The 19,177-nt window shown below is 43.3% G+C and overlaps 1 protein-coding gene across 11 annotated transcripts in view; it reads right to left on the bottom strand.

The window, feature by feature from the left end:
• Window positions 1-14,762, bottom strand: part of CYSLTR2 (cysteinyl leukotriene receptor 2) — a 56,034-nt gene extending 41,272 nt beyond the window's left edge. For all 11 annotated transcript variants that reach the window (XM_073212662.1, XM_073212665.1, XM_073212663.1 and 8 more), the window contains exon 1: window positions 14,568-14,762. The gene's annotated coding sequence lies outside the window, so the exon portion shown is untranslated. The remainder of the gene's footprint in view (window positions 1-14,567) is intronic.
• Window positions 14,763-19,177: the final 4,415 nt, after the last annotated feature.

Here is a 19,177-nt window from a genome sequence, read left to right as displayed (position 1 = left end):
AGTTAACATCATTGAGTGCTCACCCTGTATGAGATAGTTCCATTCATTATGCCATTTACAGATAAGGGAACTGAGGCCCAGAGAAGATAAGCCACTTGTGCAAGATCCCCAAGTGAAATGGGCAGCTGTGGCTCCATGACCATACACCAACTCCCTCTGAATATTTCTATGAACTTAAAGAATGTCCTATTTGTCAGTCCACAGTGTGCAGCAGCTATGGGAACTAAAACCCAAGTTGTGCTCTGAAGTTATTAGATAAAAGGAAGAGCTTTATTGTGGGGAGAGTTGTGAACTGCAGGGGGGTGGGGGTTATTAAAGCAGAAGCCTCCTGCCTTGCAGAACTTCAAACCCACAATGACACAGTGGTTAGAAATAGGCGTAACAAGGAAAAGCTGATGCCTCACAGGGCTGTGAATTCACTGCGCCATCAAATCACATGGAGAAATGATTAAAGAGGTGAAGAAGATCTCAGGGCATTAGTAAAAATATAAAAGCAAGGGCTGAAAGATGAGTTGAGTAAATATGTTGAGAGGCCTAACGGAGCCTCTGCTGCAGGCAAGTGGTGGGGCAGCAGGTAAGAGCACAGACTCTGGACCTGAGGCCTGGTTCTTCCACTCAGAGCCTCCCTAAGACCTTGAGCAGGTGACTTTATCTCCCTCTGCCCCGGTTCCTTAGCAGTAAAACAGAGATAATGACAATAATAGTTCTTGCTTAACAGGGACCTTGTGAGGAAAAAGTGAGATGACGTATGACTGGCACTCTGGCCAGGGCCTGGGCCAGAGAAAGGGCTGGTGTTAGCTGTTGTCATTGCAGAGGATTATGCACTCAGCTCCCCCAAGCTATGCAGACAGGATGCCACCGTCTGGACTGGAAGATCTATGTATCTGTCCTTCAAAACCCCAGAAGGCCCAGAGTGCTGAACTAGTATGCCCCCCAAACCCAAACAAGGAAGTGCCTAGTCCTTGAAGTCCAAGACTGCAAGCTCAGCCTTTAGTGGAAACGGGCCCTGAATGTCATGGCAGAAACATAAAGCTTCATAGACATTTCTGGCCTACCAGGAACAGTCTTGCACTTTTTCAAAAGAATAAAGTGAATTAAATTCTTGGAGTTTAAAGTAGAAATACAAACAAAAAGAACTGAGATTACAACATTGTTTGAATGAGGAACTGAGCTGGTCTCTAGGCTTCCAGAATAAATGTGGTGGGGGGAGGATAGGCAGGGGGTAAACCACACAGAGCCTTGTTTCCATGGAGTCAGCACTTGGGGCATGATGCTGCTCCCATTCCTCTTCCACCCTGTCTCCCGCAGCGTGCCTCAAAGCGCCCCAGTGCAAGTCACCAAATGCACTAGGCTAATGCTCGTTGCCTTCCCAATGCTATTTCCTTACCCAGGCCTCACAGTGAAGTCAGCACCTTGTCCCATTAGTAAAGATCAAAACCAGCAGCTGTTAAATAGCAGTTAATGGTCCCGGAAATCTGTGGAGGAAATCCTCTAATTCACTTTGTTCTGCAGAGATTCTGGGAGCAGCTTTGGTGCCCAGAGGAATTTCTCAGCCAGAGTCCTGGGGACGGATAATTCACCCTGCAGGATGACTGTTTAGCTTTCCCCTCCTGGGTCTCTGAGTCTATGAAGAGTTTTATTGTCTCATTTTTGTCTTCTGGTTAGGAATGTGCATTTGGAAGCTGCAAAGCTCGCAGGGTCCTGTCCTTGTAGAACCAAACTGTGCCTGGTTCACCCTGGAGCTCAGTGGACAGGAAATCTGGTGTGTGGGTGGGATCGCTGCAGGTTCGTGGAGTGGCTTGAAGCTCTAAGGAATACTCTATGGAACTGGTGTGTTTTCTTTTGCTGGGGGGCTAGAGGGTGCAGGGGAAACTTGGGTGAGTTCCTGCAGCAAGGGTGGGAAGCTTTACCAAGCAGCTGTCATAATAGATGAAGATCCCTGTGGGGGACCAAGTGCACTAAGCAGTTTCTCCCTTGTAATCACCTACCCTAGCTGGCTTCTTTTATAAGTAACCTTTCAGCCCTCTTTTACAATCATTCCTCAGGAATCTACCAGGATCATGCCAGCAGGAAGGGGAACATAGGTGACTGGCCAGTCTCTGACCTGCCTGCTGACTAAATTCCAGAATGTTAAGAGAAAGTTCAGAAACCCACAAACTAACTTCTGAATTTCATTAACTTGTTTTTCTATTGTAGATAAGACCAGACATGTCCTAGGATATTGTTTCCTAATTAGAACATTTTCTTGAAAGCATAGCAATTTGGTTGTCAGCTTTCCAGTGATTTCTCCCAGCTGCTGAGCTACACGTGCCCTTCAGCTTGCAGTTGCCTCCTTCTCCTTGCAGTACTTTCCCTGGTGCCTGAGAGGTCCCAAGAGCCAGACCCTTCCTGGCCTGGACTCTGCCCGAGGCCACAGGGCCTTCTTAAGGTATAACTATGAGGCCCTATTTGGGTGGGCCTGGGCATAGCACGTGCTGGCTATGCCACCTTCCTCTGAAAGGGACCTTTCCTCAGAACACAGAATGTGTGTCAGATGACACCTGCCACCACATTGCACTGTGACAGATGTAAGAAGAGGCACCTCAAGAAGATGTGAATCACTAGAGAACCATTAGGACAAAGATCTGCGTGGGTGAAAATCAGCAACTTGGAAAGTGCTAGTGTGGCCAAAAATTCAGCCCCTTTAAGCATCAGTGTTGATGGTGGTTCAACAAAAGTTGCCTTCTTTCTACCCTTTGCTCACAAGCTTTTCTCCTCTGTTTTCTTGATTGGCTGGTTTGCATATTCTCCTCTGAAGTTCCTTCCTTGAGAATTTCCCTCTGCAAAAAGGAGCCTAAAGCTTATGGACACATCTGGGGATAACTATCCCTTAAAATTGGAGTCTTTTCACAATTTCATTCTTTCTTGCATTATTTTGAGAGTACAAATGATCCCAGAGAACATTTTATCCTCAGGGACATAGCAGGAGCTGACCCCCAGCAGGAGGATGGCAGCAGCGCACGTGAGGGAGACTCTCTCTGCCTCTGAGAGTGAGATACGTGGCGTTACCCTGACATCCTTCTTCCTATCTCTGTCTTTGCTAAATCTCCCTGTTTCATTGTTTAATATCCTCTAAAAGCTAGTTTTCCTTCCACGTGCATCCTAACCACTAACACACAGCTACTATAATAAACACAAATTCAACACGAGGAAAACAACATGTAAGGGAAGTGCTCCTTGAAGATATGACTTTATTTTTTTAAAGAATTCTTTTGACTAAGTGCTGTATTCTCTCTGGCTCTCCAAATTTTTCTCATCTCTTCTTTGCTAACAGAACATATGAGTCTGTGAAGCAGATTATGAATTTAACTTTACAAAAATATCTCAACAACTTTTTGTCATTTTCATCAGTATTCTGTATTTCATCCCCCTGTATTTCATCAGTAGAGTCATCTGTTGTCAACCCAACTTATGATCCAAGTAAGGCCACAGAGTCCTTCTACATCTGAGTCTTCAATTCCCAAAACTTTTGATTCCAAAGACAGTAAAAGATAAACAGTAGATCACCAAGTATCATCTCAGAGGCCATTGCCCTGATCATTTCAATAATTTCCTAGGTATTGTGTTAGCATTTGGATTCTTCCTGTCCACAATCAAAGTGACTAACTGACATGACTCAGGGGTTCTGCAAAAACTTATTCAAATTAAATTACTCTCCTACCAAGACATTTCATAGTATGACATTAAATTCACCTCTCAGAGCAAAGGAATTCTTTGTGAAGGTAGTGTGTGAAACATCCTGTTTCCTGAAAGATATAGAAGCATTGTGATATCATACAGAACCTTTGGGAGTAATCCTAAGAGGACCCAAGTCCTAGCTTTACCCCATGCCAACTGTGTGACCTTAGCAAGTACCCAACCTCTCTGAGTTATTTTGAAGATCTAAGGAAACAACACAGATGAAAGCGTCCAACACAGATGCACTGGGCCTGGCAAATACTACAGTCAATGTATCCTCATGCCTGTTGTGAACTTGTCTACTGCCAATGGAAGCAAAACCTAAGAACCTTTTAGTATGCCAGATGTAGGATAGCTCAAAAGGCATATCCCAGTTATATTACAGGTTTGGTTCCAGACCCAATAACACAAATATCACAATAAAGGGAGTCAAATGAATTTTTGTGGTTTCCCAGTGCATAAAAAAGTCATGTTTACACTAAGTGCATTAAGTGTGCAATAACATTACGTCTAAAAGACCAAAGTGCATTGTCAATGAACAATAATATTTTGAAAGTAATCTTTTTTCTGAATGGTAGGTCTCAAGAGTGGGCTTAAAATATTCAGTAAACCATGTTGTAAACATGTGTGCTGTCATGCAGTCTTTTTGTGTCATTTATAGAGCACAGGCAGAGCAGAATTAGCATAAATTCTTAACAGCCCTAGGATTTTTGGAATGGTAAATGCACATTCAAACAGACTTCAACTTAAAGTTACTGGTTTCATTGGCCCCCTAACAAGAATTAGCCTTTCCTTGGAAGCTTTGATGCCAGATATTGACTTCTCTCAATCTATGAAAGTCCTAGGTGATCTTCTTCCAATAGAAGGCTGTTTCATCTATGTTGAAAATCTGTTATTTAGTGTATTCACCTTCATTAATAATTTTATCTGGATCTTCTGGATAACTTGCAGTTTCTACATCAGCACTTGCTGCTTCACCTTGCATTTTTAAAGAGTTGGCTTCTTTCCTTAAACTTCACGAATCAATTCTGTTAGCTTCAAACTTTTCTTCTGCGGTTTCCTCACCTCTCTCAGCCTTCATAAAATTGAAGGGAGTTAGGGCCTTTTTCTGGAATAGCTTTGGCTTTAGGGAATGTTGTGGCTATTTTTTATCTTCTATTCAGACCACAACATCTTTCTCCAGATCAGCAAAAATGTCTCACTTTCTTATCATTTATGTGCTCACTAGAGTGGCACTCTCAATATCCTTTAAGAACATTTCCTTTGCATCCACAAGTTGTCTAAACTTTTGGTGCAAGAGGCCCAGCTTTCAGCCTATCTCAGCTTTTGACATGCCTTCCTCACTAAGTGTAATCATTTCTAGCTTTTGATTTAAAGTGAGAGACATGCAACTCTTCCTTTCACTTGAACACTTAGAGGCATCATACAGTTTTTAAATAGCCTGATTGAAATATTGTTGTGTCTCAGGGAATAGGAGAGAGGAGAAGGAGAGAGATGGGGGAATGGCCAGTTGATGGAGCAGTCAGAATACATACAACATTTACTGATTGAGTTATCTGTCTTCTATGAGTTCATGGTGCCTCAAAACAATTACAAGGTAACATCAAGGATCACTGATTACAGATCACCATAACAAACATAATAATGAAAATGTTTGAAATATTGTGAGAATTAACAAAATGTGATACAGAGACATGAAGTGAGCAAATGCTTTTGGAAAACTGGTACCAATACACTTGCTTGATGCAGGGTTGACACAGACCTTCAATTTGTAAAAAAAAAATGCAGTATCTGTGAAGTGCAATAAAACAAAGTGCAATGAAGTGAGGTATGCCTATATAGATAGTAAGAAACAAACAGATAAGGAAGGAATGTTTTAATATGTCCAGAAAAATGGAAAACTTGGGGAATTTCCCTGGAAGGTGCCCTAAGAAGCTGTCAGTAGAATAGAGGCAGCAGGCTTCTGCCATCCAAAGAGGACAGGGCAGAGAAAAAGCAAGCCTCAGGCTTTCCACCTTCTCCAGACCATCCTGCTGCCCCATGTCTCCTCTAAGGCACATCTGGCCTCATTACTCGACAGTTTCCACCAACCCCTCCTCATATCACGGGGACTGGGTCAGTCTGCCATAGTACAGGCTGTCATCTGTCCCCTGGACAAAAGACACAATCTCCTGAATGGTCCACTGCATTCTCTCTTACTGTTCCCAATCCATTCTCCACACAGTGGCCAGAGTGACCTTTCCCAAATACATATCTGAGCATGTTACTCTTCTGCTTAAAAACCATCATTACCTCAGAACAAAGTTCATCTCCAGGCTCTTCACACTATGGATCTTGTCACCAAGCATATCCTCTCCTCCCTACTCCCCTCAGTAAAATCCACCCTGCCTCATGGAACTTATTTCAACACCTAAACACATCTGGTTCTCTCATTCCTATGCACTCTGAGCCCCAGTCATCTCATGGGGCTATCTCTTAACCAACCTTGGTCTTCTTTCTAGCCATTGCTTCTAGAAGAATCCTTCTCTGAGCCTTCAAAGGTCTTGGTTGTCTGCCGCCCCACCAGCCCCTGCAGCCGCTGGACCCTGTTTTGACCCACTCGTCAGACTTTTGCCCACTGATGGTGAGAACGGGTTCTCACATGTCTGCTGCTGCAACCCCAGCCCCTAGCACAGCTCACAGCATGTGGATGTGTCAAACAAATGAGCAATGAGTGAGCTTATGAAGCTGTTATGCAACCCTATCATTTTATGTCTCACAATACATACCTTCTAGGGAAAAAATTAAGTGCATTTTTTCTCACAAACTGTCTACCTCTGAAATTCAAATCTAAAGTCTGGAGATAGTAATACAGGGTCAGTGACCTAGAGGCAAAGGTGTAGCCACAAAAAGGGCCCAAATGGTGCTTTGTTCTAAACATTGTAGGAAGCAAAGCTATTTACATCTCTGAGGTTTGTAAATCTTCTTTCTGGTTCTGTGCTAACAAGTTCCTCATAGGGATTTGTGTCTGCTGTAGTTAGCAAGGGGAACTGTCTTCAAATCTCTCAGAGAATTTGTAAGAGAACAAAATTATTGTTAAGGTGAGACAACAGGAAAAGAAACCAAATAAGTTCAAAGAAGTTGTGATGCCTCCAAGTCCTATGTAGGCGATCATGTTTTGTGTACCAGTGATAGGGAAAATTTACAAGGACAGCAACCTAGCAGGTGGCTCTCTTCTGCCTCGCCCCCATCTTCAACCCAAACAAAAAACACTCCCCTGGTTTCCCCGTGCTGCCAAGCACCGGGTCCCAAGGTTCACTCCCTAAACTCCCTCCCCCTTGACTGCTCGGTTGCTGTGCACATAGGAATGTTACAGATAAGGAAGCGGAAAGGTATAAATTGCTCCCTTTTCCTTTGGGAGACTTTTTGGGAGATTACTCCCCTCTGAGCCCGCCAGTGTGAAATAAAGCCTCAACACTCTAAGACCTCCGAGTGCCACTTGGTGTTTTCCGTCGGTGATCCAGTCCAGGCTTTTTTTCCAGTATTTTCCATAACATTTGGTTCCCTGATAGGGAAACCCAGCCGTACTGGCCCTTTGTTGCCACCAGTTTGGGGCAATGGCAGAGCAGTGATGGAACAGGAGATCTCAAAGGAGAAAGCACGCCCTGCCTGACCTTTCGGCAGTCTCCCACCCAGTCGCCCTGGGCCAGCCCTGCTCTGCTGTTCCCACCGGACTCAAGGAGGCTTGGCAGGTGAGGACCTGTTTCCGACATCGAATCCAGTAAGGCCCCAGGGCACCTGACCCAGCCAGTCCCACCCACTGGGGTGGAAGGGGAGCCTGATCAACTCCCAGGAGGCTTATTAGAAGTCTCACAGGTAGACATTCCCAGGGGGGAATGTTTAAACTCTGGTCTGCCTCTGTGTGTGTGTGTGTGTGTGTGTGTGTGTGTGTGTGTGTGTGTGTGTTTGTGTGTGTGTGAGTGAGTGTGCAGGGCAGCTGAAGTCATTCAGTCTGCACTGAATCTATGATTCTGTGGCCTGTGCTATGGAATCTGCGTTGGCCCTCATCCACTTTCATGGTCAGCCGTCAGGGCATATCGGTGATTCAGCTTCAGCTGACCTGGCCTGGGACTTATACAGATGCACCTTAGCCAAGGCTGGCCAAAGTCTCCGCAAGGAGCATGAACGGATAGGCATCTGACTGGTCTCCTTTCTAGAGGAGGCACCCCTCCCTTGTCTGTTGTCGCGGCCCCGTCCATGGATACATCATGGGGTCAGGGTCAGGGCACAGTAAACCCACAGTCCCCGACACTATGATCAAGAATTTCAGGAACAGATTTTCAGAAGACTACAGAGTGAAATTAACTCCTGGCAGGTTGAAAGCCCTGTGTGAATCTGAATGGCCCACCTTTAATGTAGGGTGGCCTCTGGAAGGGTCTTTAGATGTCCCACCAATCCTCTGAGCCTGGCAGGTCATCCCTAGAGATCCAGGTCATCCTAATCAGTTCCCATACTTTAACTCCCGGTTAGAAACTGCCCAGACTCTTCCCCCTTGGGTGCAATTTGCTTGCAACAGGCAAGGACAGAGTAGGGTCTTAGTTGCCTCAACAAAGAAGCCTGCAAAGAAACAACAGAAGCCTGAGCCTCTGCACATTTTTACTGGTGACCCAGAGGAAGAGCTAATATTGCCCCTGCCTTTTGTGCCTCCAAAGCCATCAGCAACCAGCCCCCCTGGTCCCTGATACCTCGTCGCTATCAGCCTCCCTGCCAACTCCAGACCAGTGAACCCACTTCCCCCTGGACCAGCAGCCTGACTGCACCCTCAGCTGGGAGCAGATGCCCTTCAGATGCCAGCACAAGACATGCAGGGCCTGAAAGACATAATAAGTATGAGACCATCCAGACCAGCCAGTCCATGTTTTACTATCAACCCTTCTCCACAACTGAAACACAGTCAGAAAAGCCATAAGCCCTGGTTGATCTTATGTAATCCCTCTTCCAAATCAATCAGCCAACTTAAAAAAAACTGTCAACAGCTTCTCAGTGTCCTGTTCACAGTAGAAGAGAAGAGGCAGCTGGGGTCCTTGGTCAGGGTGCATAGGCTGAAATTGATGTCCCTGAGGAGCACCCCAAGAGGGACTTCACCACCCCTGAGGGGCAGCACCAGATCCGCCGTTATCAGGATGCCCTCCTCCATGGAATCAAAGCCGGGTCCAAAAAGCCTATGAACATGAGTAAAGTTTCTTCAGTCACTCAACAACTAGGAGAGTCTCCTGGAGACTACTATGAGAGACTGTGTGAAGCTTATCGCATCTACACCCCATTTGACCCTGAGTCACCAGGAAGTCAGCAGACGGTAAACACCTCATTTGTAGCCCAAGCTGCCCCAGACATCAGATGAACGTTCCAAAAGCTTGAGTGTTTCACTGAGATGACTGAAATTGCCAATAAAATATACCTAAACAGAGAAGTTCAGGCCAACAGAGAGAGAGGGAGAGGGGGACAGAGAGAAAGAGAGAGCAGCGAGAGCAGTGAGACAGAGACAGGGAGAGAGAGAGAGCAGTGAGACAGAGAGACAGAGAGAGCAGAGAGAGCAGCAGCATGGTGCAGAGAGTTGTGCCTTTTATTGTAGTAGATCAGCTTGGCCTGTTGCCTTGGGGGAGGGTCGATATGTTTAGAGATAAGGTGGGGCAGGCCCAGGCATGATTTTCACTGGCTTATGTGCTTGAGACCATGGAGTAAATGGAAGATAAATTGCTGTATTCTTACACTCAGAGCCACAGAGACAGCGGCAGTATCCCCTCTCAGAAGAGGTGAGAGCAGGCATCCAGGAACACCTGATCAGACTCAGAGAGGCAGGCATTCTAATCGAGTGTCAGTCTCCCTGGAATACCCTGCTTCTACCAGTCAAAAGGCCAGGAGGAGGGCACCAGCCTGTTCAAGACCTGTGAGCCATTAATAGAGTGACTGTTTCTTTACACCCAGTGGTCCCAAACCCACACACCGACCTCAGCCAGATCCCAGAGCCTGCCAAATAGTTCACTCGCACAGACATAAAGATGCCTTTCTCCATCTCTAGCTGGTTCCCTAACGCCAGCTCTTATTTGCTTTTGAATGGACTGGACTGGATACAGGGTGGCAGATGCAGTTAACATGGATGCGGCTTCCACAAGAGTTCAAGAACTCACCCACTCTCTTTAGAGAGGCATTGGCTGCACACCTTTCCAGCTTTCTGAGAGATGCCACATGCTGAGTCCTCCTGTGGTAGGTAGATGACCTCCTCCTTGCTAGTAACACCCAGGAAAACTGTGCAAAAGGCACAAAGGCCCTCCTGCAACTCCTGTCAGACTCAGGATACCGAGCCTCATAAAGAAAAGGGCACAAACCTGCAACAGCAAGTCCAGTACTCAGGCTTCCTCCTCACCAAGGGAGAAAGGGCACCAAGGCCAGAGAAGAAAAAGGTCGTTAACTCCTTGCCCCAGCCCAAAATGAGGTGGGGCATGTGAAAGTTCCTAGGGGCCACCAGGTTCTGCAAAAATCTGGATTCCTCGATTCTCAGCAATGGCAAGGCCCCTCTGCAACCTCCTTGGGGGCCAGACTGAAAGCCTCTGCCTGGACAAAAGAGGCAAGAGCCACCTTCCTGGAAATACAAACTGCTTCAGAACAGGTACCATCCCTAGGCCTGCCAGATATGAAAAGGCCCTTCAATCTCTTCGCTACATAATAAAGGTAGCAATTCTGCATTGCAAAGAATATCAAAAGGAAAACAACCCTACAGCACAGGGAAATGGGATGGCAGATGAAGCTGCCAAAGCAGCAGCCAGTAAGGAGGCAGGGAGAGCTCCTTCCCTCACCATGGCCCTAACACCCTGGTAGAGGCCCCTCCACCCAGGTACACTGAAAAGGAGAAAGACTGGAGCCACTTTAACTGACAACGGATGGTGGATGTTGCGGGACAGACATATCTTTGTCCCGACTGCAACTGGGAGGCAACTAGTCAGCAAATACCACCTCACCCTCCTGGGAAAAACTGCACTGAAGACCCCCTCAAACCTCAGAAAACCGGCCCCACATTATTGTTCTAACTACTCCTACTGCCCTCAAGGTTGCAGGCATCACTCCAAGAGTCTGTCATTCCTGAGTAAAAAGAGCCTGTCATCCTGACAAGGAAGCACATCAGCAGGAGGCCCGGCCAGACCTCCAGATCCTCTCCACCTCTGCATCGGACTATTGCCCTCTGACTAATAGACACCTGCGTGCCATAGATCCTGGCTCTCGTTGGAGTAGTGTCTTTTATTCTGGGCATTGGACTCTGTGCTGCTGCATCCCTGGACTGGACTATTCCTCAAAAAAGTTGCCCTTTCTATTGTCTATCGGGTAATCGTTAAGTTGTTTTACTGTGCTTACCTGTCTCTGCTAGCTGGACCCAAGTCTCAGCCTGCATTTCCAAAGTACCTCTCTGTAATGTTTAACTGTACAAAAGTTATAAAGTGCATAGTGGGCTAAAGGGAGCTACCTCCTTTTCCCCAGTGAGATTTCCTAGGCAGAACAAGCTGTCCCTTTACTGATCCCTGTTCTGGTCAGGCTCAGTAGAGCTGGATCAGCTGCAACAGACACAGCAGCTGTAATAAAGAGACTTAGGGCCTGATGCCCTAACAGAGAAAGCTGATCAAGCTTTAGAGCAGCTTGAAACCACCATGATTCAGCTGCAAGATCAGATTAATTCCCTGGCTGAAGTGGTGTTGCAAAGTCATAGAGTACTGGACCTCCTGTTCTTGTCACAGGGAGGCTTATGTATAGCCCTTAAAGAAGATTGTTGTTTTTATGCAAATAAGTCTGGCATAGTTAAGAGTTATCTAGACAAAGTAAAAGAAAACATCCAGTGTAGGAATAAAATGTTAGAAAATAAAAAGTCTTAGTTCCAGGGATGGTTTGAATAGAATCCATGGCTAACAACTCTTCTAACTGGCCTTGCTGGGCCAGCGATTCTGCTGTTCCTTAAACTATTAGTAGAACCCTGTATATTTAACTGGCTCATTAACTTTATCGAGGAACGCGTTTCCTCCATACAGCTCCTATATATGCAGAGCCACTATGACCCTGTCATAAGCCAAGGAGACGATGCCCCCTAAACGAAGTGTTTGAAGGGGCATCAGAGGGGGGAGTGATAGGGAAAATTTACAAGGACAGCAACCTAGCTGGTGGCTCCACTTGGTCTCCCACCCCTCCCTCCTCAACACAAACAACACTACAAGGACAGTAATTTACGAGGTGGCTCCCCTCTGCCTCGCCCCCCTCCTCAACCCAAACAAAAAAAAAGAACAGTCCCCTGGTTTCCCCGTGCGCAGTGTCCCAAGGTTCGCTCCCTTAACTCCCTCCCCCTTGCCTGCTCACTTGCTGTTTATGTAGGAATGTTACAGATAAGGAAGCAGAAAGGTATAAATTGCTCCCTTTTCCTTTGTTCGGGACTCAGACTTTTTGGGAGATTACTCCCCTCTGAGCCTGCCAAGGTGAAATAAAGCCTCAACACTCCAAGACCTCCGAGTGCTGCTTGGTGTTTTCTGTCGGCGATCCAGTCCAGGCTTTTTCTATTTTCCATAACACCAGAGGTTCAGCAGCAAGAGGCTGTCTCTATGGCCTCAAAGGAGGACACTTACATGGGAAAGGAGTTTTTTCATGATAAAAATTTCTTGTACAATAGAGGTAATAACCTTGGACTGGATCCTTTTAGATTTTCCTGGCCTAATGAATATTTAAACTCCCAGAGTCAATAGGCTTCCTTTCCCCTTCTCTCTACTTTTCTCTCCCCAGCCCTCTATCCCCTTCCTTCTTATTCTTCCTCAGACCCTTTCTTAAACCTCTCTTTGAAACACTAACGATGAGAAAAGCTCCCTTGCTGGGCCCTGACTCTTCCAAAGGAGCCTCCCAACTTGGGGTTCTTTGGTCTTGCTCGCTGCTTAGGTCCCCATTACTTTCTTTGTGAAAGGGTCAACCCAGGCTGCCACCAAGTCATCAATCCAATAGAAGTTTTCTTTTAAATATTGTCAAAGATTGTACCATTTTTTCCATGAGTCGATGAATACAAAGGGGGTTAACAGTTTCAACGGAGATAAACATAAGCTGCTAACTAAAGCTCACATTCACTGATGAATTAATTTATTTGCACCTTCCCATTTATTCTTAGTAGAGCCCATATACTGGGTTTTCTGCAAGGACTCCATCTGCAGGCATTCTTGCACCAATAGAAGGGATGAGACCCTCACATAAGTTGTTCCAGTACAAAGAAGGACGTGGTCAGTGCCCTGAAAAATGCATAGACATGGTGCTAGGTGTTCTGCATGAATTTGTAAGGCTTTATAGCAAAGTTGGGCAACCTAGGCAAATACTTGCTTTTCTCTGAATTATTCAGCATAGCATTGAGAGCTCACTGGGTAATTGCACAAGTCCTTCTTAGATTTTATGTTCCAGGCTTAGCCTTGGGAGGCTAGCACATCTCAGTGCCTGGTGTGCAAGACAAACTAGAAAAATAGGAGTCCCTAAATCTGCATTATGTGAGTTACTAAAAAATGCTCAAGGTAACCCTTGACACATAGTAACGAGTACATTGAAAAAAATATATTATCTTTCTTCCAGAACAGGTGCTGCTTAGATGATAGGGTATCCCTTATGGCCCCAGGTGGGCATGGAAGCAGACTATTAATAGATGTTTGGCTTAATTATGATGCATTTAGAACATTCTTGGAACCTCAACCTCTAACTTTTAACCACCAACACACTCATACAAATCCATCTCTTAAAAACATTAGTAAATTGAACTCTCAAGTTGTTTCTCATTCCAAGTTTATGTGGTAAGGTTATTAATTTCTAGAAGACATATTTGTTTCCCCCAAACTACTCTTGCATTAATGATATAGTATTGAAGGGAGATTTGGGTGGCTTGCCTGAAATTTTACCTGTCTTTCCCTTAATACATATTATTCTCATATATATGTCAGATAGAGGAAGATATTTCCAATGACTTAAGTCAGCTGTTATTATGCTGGTCACCCATTAGAACCACCTGGGAAGCTTTTGGAAAAACAAACAAACAAAATGCCACTACAAATGACTAGCTCATCTCCAAAAGTTAAGTTTCAATTATTCTAAGGGTCATTTTCTAATCTCTTCAGAATCAGATGATTCTGGATGAACGTGCAGCTAGAGTCCAGACACCGACTGAGGTCCCAAAGGCATAATGAACAGATTGTAAACACATACTCCACACGTTCTTTTCCTCTCATTGTCTCTCTGTGTAAAACCTCTGAAATCTACATTCTCAAACTTAACCTCTGTCCCCCCCAAAACAAGACCCTGAATGGAAAAAGTATATCTTACAATAAAATGACCCAGTCTATGAAAAATAGGTCACTGTATATATAAGACATTATATATATATATATACAATATAAGATTCTCTACGGCCAGAAACAAGGCCTTGAGTAAAGTAGATTCCTCAATGCAACATTACTCAGAAATTTTAAATTATCATTATGAAGAATTTATAGCAATGTGGAAAAATATACTCTAATAGAAAAAATGAATATAAACCTAGTTGTACTGTATGAACATAACTATGGAAGTTGAACCAAAATTATATACAGACACAAAAAAAGAATGGAAAGAAATGCCCCCAAAATGTCAATAGAGGCTATCTTAGTGGTGGTTTTTGCTTTCTTCTACTTTTTTGTGCTTTCCTACTATTTTTTAAACTATCAAGTATATGGTAGAAAAAAAACTTATAGTAGAAAAAAAATTATTCTTCTGACTATGAAGTGATAAACAAGGTGTAATTCTCAACAGTGAATTAAAAAAGCAAAGACAAAAGTGCTCACCTGCTGGTTTCTTTATTGCAGCTCTTTGGCTTCTGTCTCCTCTATCTCTCCTGCCTTCCTCCTTCAAGTAATTCAGCTTACCCAATTAAAAGAAAAGTGAAACAGCAAATTATATTTTACGAACAGTGTCAGCTAATAGAAAGAGAAAAGGGAACTTGGGCCACTGAGTCATCTGTGCCTTATAGAAGTCAGTGTGGGTGTTGATATGGCATCCTTCTCGAGCAGAAGGGGAGGAGATTTCCATTTAGGGACGACATCTAAAAGGAAAAAACCTGGATTAGCCCTGCCCCACTAATGACTTTTTCCCAGCATCTTTCACAACAAATCAAATGGACTAGAGTCAGGGGTTTTAAGTGGCTTTAAGTTCTCTTAAACGGTTATTTCCATGACAACAGTAATATCAACACTACCTTACCTGTATAGCATTTTAGAGCTGTTTAGAGCACTTCCCATCACCCACTTGCTTTTTCAAGTCACTCACACAGATGGAAACAATTACTGACCCATTGCACTGAAATGCTTGCACCAATGAACCAGTGACCTCATTGCTCATGTAAATGGTTCTTTCTCAGTGCTCCTCTTCTTCCCTCAGTTTACCTTCTTCCCCCAATTAAGCTGCACAGTTTACCAATGCTGCTTTCTTGAGACTTCCACCTTCTTGTTTCTTCTACCCTTCTGGTTATTTTTCTACCCTTTGGGTTACTTTCTCTTTGCCTCCCTTTCGATGCCCTTTTTTCCACCCTTTTCTAAGTGTGAGTGTGCCCTAAAAGTCTCCTTTGACTTCTTCCTGTTCTTTTGCTCTTACCAACATTATCCACATCCATAGCCAAATTTAATATGGCCAAAACAGAGCTTTTCTCTTCCCCCGTGAAGTGTACACTTCTCCATCTACCTCATCTAATCAAATGGCACCACAACCACTCAGCCAGTTAATCTGTGTAACCTAGACATCATGCTTAACTCCTGTTTGTCTTCCACAACCAACATCCTAGCCAACCAATTCCATTTGTTCTATCTGAAAAATATGTCCCAAATCCAACCATATCTCACTTCCACCATCCCCAGTAAAATCCTCATCATCCCTTCAATAGAATGCTGCAGTAATATTAGGCAAGAAATTGGAAAGAAAGAGGTAAAATCAAGTTTGTTTGCAGACAGTAAAATCTTATACACAGAAAACCCTAAAGATTCCACAAGAAGAAAACCTGTCAGCATTAATAAAAAGTTTTGCAACATTGCAAAATACAAAATAAACACACAATCAGTTGCATTTCTTTACACTAACAGTGAAGAACCCAGAAAGGAAATTAGGTAAAGAATTCCAAGTACAATAACATCAAAAAGAATAAAACACTTAGGAATTAACTAAGGGAGTAAAAGATGTATACACTTAATACTACGAATATTGCTGAAAGAAATTAAATAAATGGAAAGTTATCTCATGTTCATGGACTGGAAGACTTAATGTTATTAAGATGTCGATATTACCCAAACTAATCTACAGAGTCAATACAATCCCATTCCAATGATATTTTATTTCTGAAACAGAAAAATCCATCCCAAAATTCATATGGAATCTAAAGGGATACCCAAATAGCCAAAACAATCTTGAAAAAGAAGAATGGAGTTGTATGATGGATACTTTCTGATTTCAAAATATTATAAAACATCAATAAGGTAGTCTTGGCATAAAGACAGATATATAACCTAATGGAGTAGAATAGAAAACTCCAAAGTAAATCCTCACATATATGATAAAATAACTTTTGACAAGAGTGCCAAGATCATTTATAGGAAAAGAATGTTTACAACAAATGGTTTCTAGGAAAACTGGATATCCACATGAAAAGAAATGACATTTGACCCTTACCTAACACTATGTACAAAAATTTGCTCAAAATGGATCAAAGACCTAAACATGAGAGCTAAACCTATAAAACTCTTAGAAGAAACATATGGGGAAAACTTCAAGGATTTGGCATTGATTTCTTGGTTATGAAGGTACAGACTTTAAAAGAAAAAATAGACAAGACTTCATCAAAATTAGAAACCATTATGCATCAAAGGACACTATCAACAGAGTGAAAAAGTAATCCACAGAATAGAAGAAAATACCTGCAAATCATATGTCTGATAAGCAATTAATATCCAGCATACAAATAAAACTCTGGGTATCAATCACTTATCAGATATACTATTTGCAGGTATTTTCTTCTATTCTGTAGATTACTTTTTTACTCTGTTGATAATTAAAAATTCCAATAATAAAAACAAACAACCCAGTTAAAAAATGAGTAACATACTTGAAGACTGTTCTCAAAAGAAAATCAGTAAATGGCCATTAAGCATGTAAAGACATTCAACATCACTAATCATTTGGGAAATGCAAATCAAAACCACAATGAACTATCACTTCATACCCATTAGAATGACAATTGAAAAAATAGAAAATAATGAACATTGGCAAGGATGTGGAGAAACTGGACCTTGTACATTCTTGGTAAGAATGTAAAATGGTACAGCCATTGTGGAGAACAATATGGTGTGGTTTCTCAAAAAACTAAAAATAGAACTACCATTTGATCCAGAAGTTCCACTCTTGAGTATATACCCCAAAGAATTGAAATCAGAGTCTTGAAGAAATATTTCTACACCCAAGTTCATTGTAGAATTATTCATAATATCCAAAAGATGGAAGCAGTCTAAGTATCCATTGATGGATGAATGGATAAAGAAAATGAGGCATATATACGCAATGGAATATTATTCAGCCTTAAAAAGGAAGAAAATTCTGACACATGCTACAACATGGATGAACCTTGAGGACATTATGCTAAGTTAAGTAAGCCAGTCACAATAAGGCAAATACTTTTTTTTGTATGATTCCACTTACATGATATATTTTTTTAAATAGTCAAGTTCATAGGGACTGAAAGTAGAAGGGTGGTTGCCAGGGGCTGAAGGGAGAAGGAAATGAGGAGTTATAGTTTAATGGGTACACAGTTTCAGCCTTGTAAGATGAAAAAAGCTCTGGCGATGGATGGTGATGATGGTTGCACAGCACTCTGAATGTTCTATGTCACTGAACCCTACACTTAAAATGGTTACAATGATAAATTTTATGTTATGTGTATTTTACCATAATTTTAAAAATAAATTGGTAAAAGTCTTTAAAAAATGCTGTAGTAACATCCTACCTTATTGTCTTCCTGTAGAACAGCAAGATCAGATCATGTCATTCCCTTGCTCAGGACTCTGTAATGACTTCCGACATTCTCAGAATGAGAATCCTTATCATGGTGCACAAAGGTGTGACCTGAGCACTGCTGCCTGTGTATCTGTGCTTCAGCTCTAGTCACTAGGACTTCCTGCTGCTATTCCAGGCAACGTGCTAGCATGCTCCATCCCCTCACCCCTTCACTTCATTTGGGTCTCAGCTTAAAATGCTACCACCTCAAAGATGACTTCCCAAGCCCCCCTTTTTAAAAGAGCAATTCCCTTTGCTATCCCTCTTGCTTTATTTTGCTTTATAGTGCTCACCACCTTCATGACTTCTTATAATATCATATGTTTGTTTGTAAATTATTGGATTCCTATACTGTATGTTTGCATGTAATTCTCAGATTCCCTGAGGTTCAGGCTGGTCCATAGCCACTTCAGACATCTGCCCTTATTATCATCCCACCCAAGCCTCTGCCATGCATTACCAGGAGCTCTCACTTAGGCCTGTGAACACCCCAGCCTTATGTCCATTTCCCTGCTTCTACAAACAGCTGCTCCAGGCCACCCCAGAACACAGAACTCCACAAATTATATGCTCTGACATATCTGGGTAAGAAGTGTTGGGGAGGAAGAAATCTCCTTTACCCCTTGTGGATAAAATTGCAATATTTCCAGAATCTTTTGCTTGGCCTTAGTGCATCTCCGTATCAATAGGTGATTACAAGGGGGAGCGAGGTTATATCTGGACCAGAGAGAATGGGTGGGGTCCCTTTTTTGCAGCTGTGTCATGAAAGGCATGGGCAAGCAGAAGTGGACAACTGCTTGTAAGCAATAAATGGATTTCTCCCACTTTATTTCTCCCTTTAACTGATTTTGGCTCCAAAGGTAATTTGCCCTGGGCTGAGAATATATTTTTCCCCTGGAGTGACACCTTGTGGCAGTTGACAGGACATCTAAACCTGAAATCTGTCTTCATGGGTGCAACACTTGGGCGGGCTGCCCCTGTGGATGGTGGGGAGGCTCCAGTGGCTACTGTGGTGGGGGGTGATGATTCACCCTTACCTCAGGCAGCAGTGGAGGGTGCAGTTTCACTCAGGAGCCCTCTATCCATGGGGCTTCCACTTGAGGAGCCCCTAGTGAGGAATTGGTCTAGGATAAAGCACTTTCCTAGATGAGTGGGATCTTCCCAGAATTTGGGAAGGGTGGAGACAATGGAACCTGTAGAATTATTCCTCCATGAGATAGAAAACTGCTTAGAGGCCCTGAGTGGCTGTGTAGCAGCTGAGGTTGTGGAATGTTTGTTTCTTAAGATAGTAGAAAGGGTAGGAGAAAGATAACACTTTGGCAAGAGAGAGGCACACTTCAGCATTGGTTGGAGGAGCTGGGCA

Source organism: Manis javanica, chromosome 9 (assembly GCF_040802235.1).
Source record: "Manis javanica isolate MJ-LG chromosome 9, MJ_LKY, whole genome shotgun sequence".
NCBI lineage: Eukaryota > Metazoa > Chordata > Mammalia > Pholidota > Manidae > Manis > Manis javanica.
Note: the sequence above shows the minus strand (reverse complement) of the source record. Positions and strands in the feature narration are given on the sequence as shown.